This window comes from Watersipora subatra, chromosome 10, assembly GCF_963576615.1.
Source record: "Watersipora subatra chromosome 10, tzWatSuba1.1, whole genome shotgun sequence".
NCBI classification, from domain to species: domain Eukaryota; kingdom Metazoa; phylum Bryozoa; class Gymnolaemata; order Cheilostomatida; family Watersiporidae; genus Watersipora; species Watersipora subatra.
Window position 1 is genome coordinate 48,719,333 of NC_088717.1, and position 13,446 is coordinate 48,732,778.

At 34.9% G+C, this 13,446-nt stretch overlaps 1 non-coding gene across 1 annotated transcript; it reads left to right on the forward strand.

The window, feature by feature from the left end:
* The first annotated feature begins 13,030 nt into the window (after positions 1-13,030).
* On the forward strand, positions 13,031-13,104 carry Trnai-aau (transfer RNA isoleucine (anticodon AAU)). The gene has a single exon. It is a non-coding gene; the product is annotated as a tRNA-Ile (tRNA).
* Positions 13,105-13,446: the final 342 nt, after the last annotated feature.

Here is a 13,446-nt window from a genome sequence, read left to right on the forward strand (position 1 = left end):
CCCTTAAGTTGGCTAACGTTTTAGTCAGCTCATTTTGAAATCGATTATTTGGGCAACCTCATCTTGGGGCTGATTAGCTCAGTTGGTTAGAGCGTCAGTCTAATAAGCTTAATGTTATGGGTTCGAGCCCCGTATCGGTCAACAGTTTAGTTTTCTCTTTTCTTATTCAAGGCGCTTTTTACTAATCTGATCAAAGTTCCCTCTTGGTCAAAGTGTCAGGCTAATGAGTTGGATATCATTGAATAAAGCCTCATGCTATTTAAGATTTTGGTCATTTCATTTTGAATTTGTACTCAAAGTGCATTTGTAATTATGGCCGAACCGCTTGGTTGTTTGAAATGTCAGTCTACAGAGCTGAAAACCATTGGATCGACCCTTAAGTTGGCAGTAGTATGTAGAGAGCAGATCTACACAAAAAAGTGACGGATCCAGCAGGGGGATAGATAAAGGGGGTTGCGAATTAAATTGGCTAGGGGTGTAGATTGAATTGCGTGGATTTGAATGAGATGTTGGGGTTTGGGGGGAAATTGTGGTGTAGAGTAGGGGGTTGAATTCGAGGGGGTATGGATCCGCTCCCGGCGTAATCGGCGGATTATCTGTGGATGAGTCATCCGATTAGTGGGGGATGAGTCATCTGATTAAACGTGGATTATTGCGGGATTAGTCGGGGGAATCGTTGCGGATTAGTCGGCCGAATCGTCGCGGATTATCGGTGGATTAGTGTGGGGGTGAATATCTGGGACATCGAGGGCTGGTTGGTTTTCCGGAGTGGATCTCGCGGATTATCGAGGAGAGCGAGAGGAGAATGTTATATATTTGGTTGAATGAGAGATAAGTTTTTATTATAAAATATAAACTATAAATGTTACAAAAAATTCAAAATCATTCTGTCATTCGTTTTAAAAAGGAAAGTTTTGGAATACATCTTTCATCAATTTCTGTATCACATCGAAGAACTAAAATAAGAGTTGATTTTCCCAAGAATTGAGAAACTGAACAGGAAGTAACAAATCTAACCCTTCATTTTTTCCAATATTATCATAAATGAAGGTATCTTTAGGTGTAGTAGAATTTGAAATAGGCTGAAGATTACAGATAAAGTCAATATCTTGAAAATTCGATCCTGGAGGACATTGCAACATTGAAAGAGTAGAGTTATATCCACATAATTCTCCTCTGTAGAATAGTTTGAAATCAATTAGAATATCGATTGTGGAATTTTGAACTGAATATTCACATTCAGAATATGTTAGAATTTGTTCCGATGAAGCTGACACTATAGGATTAAGGTATAGGTTTTCTCCATCTGTTTCATCTTCATTTAGTAGTTCTTTACATGCAAATCTGTGATTGCCTGGTAATGGATAACCACAATGAAAGTAGTCTGATGGAAATATTCTTCCACATGTTTCATTATTCTTGTGATATAAAGTAGTTTCTTCGAATGGAAGTAGTAATGAAACTTCAAATTCATTGAGTGTTCTGCTTAAGCAGCTATTCGCATCGGTAACATATTGAATTCTTTGATTTCCATTTATTATTCCCGTAAACCGTAAAATGAGAAATATTATAATGTGCAAATTCATTATAGTCATAGTGTCTTTTTAAAATACTACTCTCTTGACTGAAGTAGGCAAAGAAAATGAATAAAAAGTATGTAGATATAATATATATAGTTCATTCTTCAAAATTATCTTGAAATAGTATACAAAAAAGTTATTCAATTCTGTTTGATGACTCAATCCTTCTTGGGAATGAAGTGAATAAATATAAAGAATTATGCAAAGTCTAACTGTGATGTTTATCAATTCTTCCCATTGATATGTAGGAGTTCACTGAAGTAATGATTTGTAACTTGTTGATCATTGGCTTCTCCTCTCAAATATGGATAAAGTCTTGATTCGGTTAATATAATGTTTGAAGGTGTGTTCCAATCAAGTAAGGATAATAATGATAGTTGGACTTTGTCACTCCTTGGTCCGATTTGAGCAGATTCCAAACACGTTCCAATATCGAGTTCGGCAAAAGTCTCATGAAGTTCTTGTCGAGTCAATCCTTCATTTCCATATCGTACTTGCATTATTCTAATACAATGTTGACATCCTTGAGCTCCCTCGAAGCATCTACACTGACTTTCTAAATATGTTACGAAGCGTTTATAGATATAGAATCCGATAACATAGTAAAAAGTTTCTTCAGTAACTCTTCTGATGAATTTTTTTGTGTTTTTCTTTACAACCACTCTTGATAATTGTCCATCCTTAAGATGAGCTGGAATAAACTCCTCTAGAAATATAACCGACATTGTTTCTGTTTTCTTCGTTTTTGGTTCCTTCACCATCAGAGCTAAAATGAAGAATGGTGGAGAATTCTAGAGGAGTAGACTTAATAACATTCCGAATATTTTATTATTTTCATCCAACAGTTTTTTCATCTATAATTACATCATCAATTTCATGCTCGATTTCCTCTTCCAGTCTTTCTCCGATTAATGGAAATTGTGCTATATGAAGGAGTCTTCTAAAGAGCAGTTGTTTCGTTTCTTCACGTTGTGTAGGGTGAGTCATGTAGTGCCGAATTCTATTCCAAAGCATGGTTTCAAAAATCTTTTCTTCCATCGTTTTAAAATCGATCGCGATAAATCTGTTAATCCATTCTAAATCAACCTCTTTTCCAATTTTACCTTCTCGAATGGTAGCTTCAAGATCAACCCATTCAAAGATCATCTTCAAATCTGAGGGTGTTATCGATATTTCTTTTACAGATATTGTTGATTCCAAACATTCCCTGCATTCCATCGCACTACAGACACAGTTGGACTTTAATCTTTTCAATGACACAACTTTTCTAAAAGCAGCTGTTCCTAGAATGTAGTATAAACATTCCTCGGTGAGATGTGTACGAATTTGTTCATTTTCGTCAAGTTGAACCAAGATGTTATCCTGGATTATTTTTGCAACCTCGAATGGAACAAAATCTTTAATCAGAATGTTTTGAGCCATGTTACTATGAGAAAGTCTACATTCGAAATGATTTTACATTGGATAGTATATTGAATTTATATGAGCTTAGTTATATATTATTGATATTGTATATACGAAAAGAAGAGTCAATGAAGAAAATAAAATTTTATAGTAATAATACATCGTGGAGCAAAACTCTACTATCATATATACTTAGCAACAAAATCACTTCTAAAAATTATGCTAAAATATATTCTGTGCTCACTCCATCGTTACATACTCTTCTTTTTGAATAAAAATATGTTAATCCTGTTCTAAGTTGAGTGTATGAGAACAGTCTATTGTCTTTTTTTACAAAGCCTTTGTTTATCCCTTCCTTAGGAAATCTTGTTTGTAATACTTTTAAAAAAGTGTCTTTTGTAAAACTATTCGTAGTTTTACTTAATCCTTCACTGCTATGCTTTGTAGAATGAGTTTCATCATTCCAGCAAAAGTAAGTCTTAGAATTTAAGGCTACTATTCCATGACCTGAAAATTCTACTTTGAATAAACCAGGAGTCCTTATATCATATTGATATACTTCTTTGCAACAATTTTGTAATTCCCACAACTTTGTAGGATCAGATTTACAGAGTTGGAAATCATCCGCGTGTCGTTCGCAATACATCCTAGGAAACCATTTTCCATATTCTTTGTAGTATATATCAGCGATCTCTTTTCTAACGATATTATCCATAGGTGCTGAAAGAGCCATGTAGGCACTATCTGTATCCATCGCCACATACTGGAAGTCCTTTCTGTCGAAGTATCTAAAATAAAAAAAATTCAATCCTTAATTCTTGTTATCTTAGTATTATAATACTCTCATTTCAAAAATTTATCATTCAAATGTTTACCATTATACATATTTTTTCTAGAAGATACAAATGAGATTACTTACCTATCCATGAAGTCATAGTAGAACTCCAACATTCGAAGTTTAGCCAGTTGTAATATGGAGAATCCGATATGTACAGGTATATCCATCTTCATCTGAATAAATATATATATACAGTCTTATTAGATTCCTTTACATATATTACTCCAAGTAAATTTTTCATTATGATTCAATTATATCAATAAGATAATAAATATATACTACTAACCGAAGACTTGTGTTGAGTCAACTCATAGACGCTATCATCGATTTCCTCCAAAGATTCAAATCTGTGTGATCATATTCTCAAGGATGCTTCATAATCTCCTTGAATATACTTGACATTTCGATGTTTTAATTTCTCAGTGATTGTTTTCCCGTACGATGAATTTCCAATGAGTTTATTGGTTGTGGCTATCAACTCTTGGTCAGGATCTTTGTCACCAGCTCTTCTAGCATTTGAGACAGATTCTCCAAATGACTTGAAAACTCTTCTAGGGGTGTATTCTATGAGTTGATATATTTTGGTTATAATCATCCCATGATTAAGATACCATTTTGCTAAAGTGGTGAGTAGTAAAATTTTTTGTCCAAACATACTCCCCACCAAAGTTCGTTGTTCTTGAGGTAGCATTCCTTCCTTTTCAGCAAATTCTTTCATACTTTCACTAAGATGATTTCTATTCAAAGATGTATTCTTGAAAATGGGGCTCATTTCTGAAAACTTTTCGTATAAGTTTTCAGGAACAGATATATCGCATTCAATGAATCCATATATCTCCCCTTTTATAATCTGCTGAATAATCTCATCCTTGGTGGCAAAGGAATTGGAAGGATAAAACTCTTCGTTGAAGATACTAATAAAGTTCTTAATCTCGGTGTTATCCTCAATCATCTTGTCCCATTCACACTCCCAGATTCTTACTAAACGATATCCAAGTTATTTAACATATTCTTCCTTCTTTTTCGTTTCCTCCAGAACTTCACTCATGGGTCGATTCTTATATGGATGTATACTTATTCCTTTGGTCTTGTTACAGTTATGTCCATGCCAGAAACATCCATGAAATTGAAACACTGTATTCGATTCTTCACAATATCCATCAACAGGAAGATTATGTTGTCCAATTCTAAATTCTTTATCATTGTTTTCATGTAAGATTTGAATATTGTCCTTCCAAGTCAAAAATTGTAACCATCCATGAGCAGCCTTGCTATTTTTTCGAGGATGAGTGTATGCAAATCCATTTTCGAATCGCCTTATTCTAGGGTTTCCAGTAGGCATTTCTTGCATCATACTCCACAAATATAATGCATTTGCATCAACTCTTAGAATAAGTTCACAAAGTTTGGATTCCTTTCCAAACTTTCTTTCTCGAATCAGTGTTTTCTTCGACTCATGAAGTCTGTGAAAAACAATGCTAGGTCCACCTACGATATTGTCCTTGATGGTAAAGTAAATATCTTTATCGTTTTCCTTGATCAGACAGACAGGTTGACAAGTTTTGAAATGATGTGATGAGATTGTCTGATGATGAGAACTCATAGGATGAGGAGGTGAATCTGAACTTTGTAGGATCAGATTTACAGAGTTGGAAATCATCCGCGTGTCGTTCGCAATACATCCTAGGAAACCATTTTCCATATTCTTTGTAGTATATATCAGCGATCTCTTTTCTAACGATATTATCCATAGGTGCTGAAAGAGCCATGTAGGCACTATCTGTATCCATCGCCACATACTGGAAGTCCTTTCTGTCGAAGTATCTAAAATAAAAAAATTTCAATCCTTGCTAGGTCCACCATCCATTTCAACATCCATTTTACTGCCAATCCAGGAAGTGAAATGGCGTCTTTCAACATATCGATTCCCATGGTTCTGTAAACTTTTTTTTGTTTTTCTACAGCTTCAACAAATGGTACTACATCGAGATTGTTGTACCATACTAGAAAATCTTTTAATGTTTTCATCTTCTCTTGTTTCTAAATGTTTAAACAGATTTCATAATCAGCATCCGAAATATGTTCATCTCTCAAAGAACTGTAAAAGCATTCTTTAGGTGGTAGAAACGGTTGTTTCAACTTCTCAAGATCATCCATATATTCATAAGGATAGAATCCTTTTTGTTGAGAACATTTGAAAGCTTTGAGATACTTTGCATAGGAAAATCCTGGAGCAATGAAGTTGGAAATATCCAAGAATTTGAATCTTCTTGATTGAATACAGCTCATCTTGTTTGTTCTTTTCACTACAAAATCAAAATCTTCATCTTCTGTGTCTTGAAGACATCGAAGTAGAGGTCCTTTCATCACATTCAGGTCGTAGTTTTGTGAATTAAATCCTAGAATCGGAATACATGAGATGAATTTGTCGAATCGTTCAAATAAATGACGAAATCCCTCTCTTGAATGGTATACTCGAGGATTGGAAAATTTGCAGAATTTAAATCTTTCTTCAATTTTTCCTTGCTTTTCAGCTTTTGTCTTCATCATCTGTCTAATGTAGTAAAGTTTTTTTTCAAGGATATCCCGGGCTTCATCAGCAATTTGGGAAATATACTGAACAAAAAAAGATATACAAGAATCAGTATCTCCCTCACAAAACACTTTGGATCCTTAAATCCGGGTACATTTGAACAAACTGATATACTCATCAATTCGTGTCTCGATGTGAATGTAACCGAATTGGAATTTGGTGGAAGGTCGGATTTTGGAAGATAACACTCGATATCATAGGTGATTAAAAAAGGATAATAAGTATCTTCCTCAGCCACGGATATTCCTATCTCTCGTTTCAGTTGTTCGAAAATTGTAGGTGTTGCCTTAAACTTTCCTCCTTCAAAGATGAAGTTTGTTACTGTTTCTTGACTACATTTATGTCTCTTGAAATTTCCTCTTTTTGTAAAGCTCACTTCACAGGAAGGACAACTAAACCCTTTAGTATAAGCATTAACATCCTTGATGAAACTGAAATGAGAGTTCTGCAAATCGAGGAAGAGTTCCTTTCCCTCTTTTTGGGTCGATGTCCAGATGACTGTTGAGGTTTCATCAGCATTCAGAGATAATACGGTTATACGGATGTCAAAACACTTCTCAAGAGAAATTAAGTCTCCTAACTCAATTCCAGGAAAATTCTTCATCAGATCTTTGGAGGATGAGGAAGGAGAAGAAATGTGTTTCGAGTACTTTTGAAATAGCATCTTCACAAGTTGCTGTTTTGGTCTTTGTCTAGTGCAACTACATCGCTTTGAATACTCACACATCTCCTTCAATGCTAAACATCTGAAGAAACAGAGATTGTCTGTGTAAGGAGTGCAGCTCATAGTGATTACATGTCGATTGTTAAGAATGTGAGACGGAAGATCTGAAGCCACTCCTATTTGCCCCATTCCAATCAATTTATAGAAATAGAATGAAATATTGGTAATTACATTCAATTTCCAAGCTGTATTCGGGCGTTCTCGAATCGCTATAGCAGCAAGATCTTGTCTTGTCAATTCTTCAAAAAAATTCTGTAGTTCCTGTCTTGTTGTAATCAGTTTTGCTTTTTTGAAAATTGTAGCATTATTCGATGAAGCATGAAAATATTTTAATTCTCCTGAGGCTTTATGTTCAAGAATGCATCCCACACTACAATTTAATTTAGCTCTTGTTTGTAACCCATTCCAAGTTGTCAACATTTCGTTCCATATTCTTTCCGAATGGTTTGGAGTTAGAAGTTCTGCTTGAGGAATATTTCCATTCCATAAATTTACGTTTAACGTTTCAACAACTCTTCCTCGTCGTCTTTTTGTTTTCATAGCATTCCAATATCTTCTTATTAACTCATCCCATGCCTCATCATCATTAACAGGAATGATATCCTGATTAACTTGTTCTCTTTCATTTTCGATAGGAACGATGGGCTCGACTCTATCATTAATACCAACTAAATTGTCATCATCAGCGTCCACTTTATTTTCGTTTCTTTCGATTTGATTTGTAGGTTGATCAGATAAATATCTATTTTCTTCGATTTCATTTGTATTTTCTTCTTCTGATACATCTGATTCATCGGATTCATCATCAGCAAGATTTCGAGTAATAGGAGTTACTGTTATCTTAGATCGTCTAAGATCTCCTCTTCCAATTTGAGTTGAAGCAGAACGAAACGAAGAATGATGAGAAACAATCTTTACTTTTTCGAAAATGAAAGGGGGATTGGAAACTTGTATAATAATCGAGGCATCATCATCATCATCATATTCGTGATATTGTTTCGAAGAATCATTAGTTGATGTTGTAAACGATTCTGAACTTTCATTCGATTGGAGATGAATGTGTTTAACATGTCTTTTGAGGATTGATTTTTTGTTAAATGAAGTCGAACATTCTAAGCAGATATATTTATTAGCTGAAACGGATGATACACTTCTTTCCCTACTTCTACTTCTTTCTCTATTATCAATTGAAGTGGAAGGAGCAGAATTTTCCGATGAAATTAAATTATGCTCCCGTGAAAGCTTGAACATCTTTGAGGAAGATTTCCAGCTGCCAAGAATTAAAAATCTCATTTTACTATTCTCTCTACATTTATTCATTCATTAAAAAATTTTTCCACCAATTATTGTAAATCAACTCACCTCATCAGATTTGCTCCAGTCTCCTTCTGAATGGGAAGATGCCGGATACATTTCATTGATGTATTCAAATTTCGGAAATATATAATCCAGTGAAACAGAGATAATCCAAAGTTCTGAGAGAAGATTATACATAGATATCCAAATTGTAGAATTAATCCAAACTTTTGTGAGATATATAATCCAGTTAGTTCGGAGAAATATAATCCAGTGAAACAGAGATAATCCAAAATTCTGAGAGAAGATTATACATAGACATCCAAATTGTAGAATTAGTCCAAACTTTTGTGCGATATATAATCCAGTTAGTTCGGAGAAATATAATCCAAAGTTCTGAGAGAAGATTATACGTAGATATCCAAATTGTAGAATTAATCCAAACTTTTGTGAGATATATAATCCAGTTAGTTTGGAGAAATATAATCCAAAGTTCTGAGAGAAGATTATACGTAGATATCCAAATTGTAGAATTAATCCAAACTTTTGTGAGATATATAATCCAGTTAGTTCGGAGAAATATAATCCAAAGTTCTGAGAGAAGATTATACGTAGATATCCAAATTGTAGAATTAATCCAAACTTTTGTGAGATATATAATCCAGTTAGGTAAAGAAATAGTTCGAAGATCTGAGAATTTCATGTATAATAACTCCAGGAAAAAAGTCTCGATAATGGTGAGCCCATCAAACTTAGCTGTATTTATACTAGTCAAGTTCAAGGAGGTGGAACCCGGACAAAAGTTATAAATCTCTTCTAATCCATCTTGTCTCACTCAACTTTCGTGAAAATTGAATTTCGCGAAAGTGAATTTCGCGAAATTGGATTTCGCGAAATTACACATTATATATATATTATATAGTCAACTTTCCCGAAATTGAATTTCGCGAAAAGTGAATTTCGCGAAATTGGATTTCACGAAATTATATATTATATAGTCAACTTTCGCGAAATTGAGTTTCGCGAAAAGTGAATTTCGCGAAACTGGATTTCGCGAAATTACACATTATATATATTATATAGTCAACTTTCGCGAAATTGGATTTCGCGAAATTACACATTATATATTATATAGTCAACTTTCGCGAAATTGAATTTCGCGAAAGTGAATTTCGCGAAATTGGATTTCGCGAAATTATACATTATATATATTATATAGTCAACTTTCGCGAAATTGAATTTCGCGAAAAGTGAATTTCGCGAAATCCAATTTCGCGAAAATTACACATATATATTATATAGTCAACTTTCGCGAAATTGAATTTCGCGAAAGTGAATTTCGCGAAATTGGATTTCGCGAAATTACACATTATATATATTATATAGTCAACTTTCGCGAAATTGAATTTCGCGATTTTCAATTTCGCGAAAAGTCTTCTGATATTATGGATGATGCAGCTAAATTTATCAAAACTCATTAATCATTTGATGAGAAGAATTGTATATAATCAGCAGAATTTTACTAAAACGATATCAGTTCTTCATTCAAACTCAGAGAATTAACACACTACACAACTATGGAGGATAATACTCAATCTGGAGTGATAAAACCTGGATCGAATAGTTCAGTGAAGATGACGAAAAAGAGAATTTCACTTGTAACTCTTTCTAACACGACTCCTCCAACGAAGAAGAAGAAATCCAACCAAATTGAAACGAATTTGGAGCAAAGGGCAAAAGATGTGGCAGACAAGTTAAGAACATTAAGTAAGGATACTTTAATGGAGGCAAAATCACTGCAGAAAATGACAGACCTTTCAGTAGGATTGATTATGGAGGTGACAAAAACGGAAGAAGCTCATTCGATCCATGGAGCGTGCTGTATCATTCACTTCAACTATGTGGAAAATGGGATTACTAAATCTACTGCTGTATTTTGCTCCAAAACGATTTCTAGATGAATCGCTGTCTTATCCAAGTATTATGGTATATCTTGGATTAAAACCTAAGAGTAATGGACAGGGAAGTTACCATGACTTAAGACGAGTAACAGAAGGAACCTCAACTCCCTTGGACATGAAATGCACTCTAGCCAATCTGAGATCGAAGAGACTTGAAAAACTTATACAACTTTTCGAGACTCGTCATCTCAAGGAGTTCAGAGCACCATCTATTTTCTACTATCACAATGTTGGAACAAGTGAATACAAAGATGCTGAAGGCAAGGTGAATGTGGTACCAACTGTAGCATTTTCAACCAAAGTTGATGGAGAGGAAGTTCAAGGAACTTTATCGATGCCTTCAAGATATGCCCTTTCGTTGAAAGAAAATTATCCGGGTATCATTATATACAAGGGACTAGTAACATCTCACAATACTCGCGAATACTACAATGTAGTAGTCATGGGACATGAAGAAGCAAGCAGATTTTACGAGAGTTCACAATGCAAAAAGGAATCTGCTATCATAGATATTTCCGATGACGATGAGTGAATGACAAACAACTCGATACAAACTTCGTTATAAAGATTGTACATGAACATTTTCCTATGTATATATTCAATGTTTCATTTATACTATATTATCATTATTGTGTCCTATCTACTTGAACATTTTCATATATTTCAAGTTAAACATAAAGTATTTTATTTTTATTGAAACAAAATGATGATGGAAATAATGAATAATACATATAAATATATCTTTTAAAGTGAATAATTTTGTAATAAAACTGATCTTTCATTCAACATATTAATTTCTCCAACAAATTTCAATCTTACATACAAAAAAATACAAAAAAAACCGAAAATAAATTCCTTAAAATTCTTAACCATTCAAGAGCTTCAACATTACAAAAACATCAAATCTTCAAAAAAATAACTTTGTACATAAACACTTTCTCATATATATTCAATGTTTCAAATATATAACAATCTCCGGAAAATCAACCCCTCGGTGTCCCAGATATTAACCCCCTCACTCATCCGGTAATCTCTCGCTCTCCTCGATAATCCGTGAGATCCACTCCGGAAAACAAACCAGCCCTCGATGTCCCAGATATTCACCCCCCACTAATCCACCGATAATCCGTGACGATTCGGCCGACTAATCCGCAACGATTCCCCCAACTAATCCCGCGATAATCCACGTTTAATCGGATGACTCATCCCCCACTAATCGGATGACTCATCCACAGATAATCCGCCGATTACGCCGGGAGCGGATCCATACCCCCTCGAATTCAACCCCCTACTCTACACGACAATTTCTCCCCAAACCCCAACATCTCATTCAACTCCATGCAATTCACTCTACACCCCTAGCCAATTTAATTCGCAACCACCTTTTTCTATCCCCCCGCTGGATCCGTCACTTTTTTGTGTAGATCTGCTCTCTACATACTACTGTTGGCTAACAATTCAGTCAGCCCATTTTGAAATCACATTTTTGAACGAACACATCATGTGGCCAATTAGTTCAGTTGGTTAGAGCGTCGGTCTAATAAGTGAATGTTGTGGGTTCAAGCCCCATATCGGTCAAGAGTCTAGTCGTCCCTTTTCTAATTCAAGGCGCTTTTTGCTAATCTGATCAAATGTCCCTGTTGGTCAAAGTGTCAGGCTAACGAGTTGGATATCATTAAATGAAGCTCATACTATCTAGAGTGTTGGTCATTTTCTCTTGAAATCGTTTTTAAAGTGCGTTTGATAATCTGGCCGAATCTCTTAGTTGTTTGAAATGTCAGTCTGAAGAGCTGAATATCATTGGATCGACTCTTAAGGTGGCTAACAATGCAGGCAGCTCATTTTGAAATCAAATATTTGAACAACCACATCTTGTGGCCGATTAGCTCAGTTGGTTAGAGCGTCAGTCTAATAAGCTGAATATCATGGGTTCGAGCCCAATATTGGTCAACATTTTAGTTGTCTCTTTCTCAAATGCCAATCAATGCGCTTTTGACTAATCTGATCAACTTTTCCTGTTGGTCAAAGGGTCATGTTAATGAGTTTATTATCATTGACTAAAACCATATACTATCCAAAATTTTTGTCATCTCAATTCGAATTCGTATTCAAAGTGATTTTGTTACTATTGCCGAATCGCTTAGTTGTTTGAAATGTCAGGTTAAAAAACTGAATGTCTTTGGATGGACCCTGAAATTAGCCAACATTTCAGTCAGATCATTTTGAAATCAAATATTTGAGTGGCCACATCTTGTGGTCGGTTAGCTCAGTCTGCTAGAGCGTCAGTCTAATAAGCTGAATGTCATGGGTTAGAGCCCCATACTGGCCAACATTTTAGTTTTCTCTTTTCCAATTCCCATTCAAAAGGCTTTTTGCTAATTTGATCGAATTTCCCTGTTGGTCAAAGTATCAAGCTAGATGATTTGAATATCATTGAATGAAGCCTCATACTATCTGAGATGCTGGTCATTTTCTTTTGAAATCGTATTTAAAGTTATTTTGAAATTATGGCGGAATCGCTTAGTTGTTTGATGTGTCAGTCGAAAAAGTTGAACAATATTGGATCGACCCCAAAATTGGCTAACGTTTCAGTCAGCTCTTTCGAACTTAAATATTTGGACAATCACATCATGTGGCCGATTAGCTCAGTTGGTTAGAGCGTCAGGCTAATAAGCTGAATGTCATGGGTTTGAGCCCCATATTGGCCAACAGTTTAGTTGTCTCTTTTCCTATTCAAAGCGCTTTTTACTAATCTGATCAAATTTCCCTGTTCGTCAGAGTGTCATGACACTGAGTTGGCAATCATTGAGTCAAACCTTATACTATTCAACGTTAGGTCATCGCATTTCGAATTCGCATTTAAAGTTCTTTTGTTATTCTGGCCGAATCACCTAGTGGTTCGAAATGTCAGTCTAAAAAGCTGAATATCATTGGATCGACCCTTAAGTTGGCTAACGTTTTAGTCAGCTCATTTTGAAATCGAATATTTGGGCAACCTCATCTTGGGGCCGATTAGTTCAGTTGGCTAGAGCGTCAGTCTAATAAGCTGA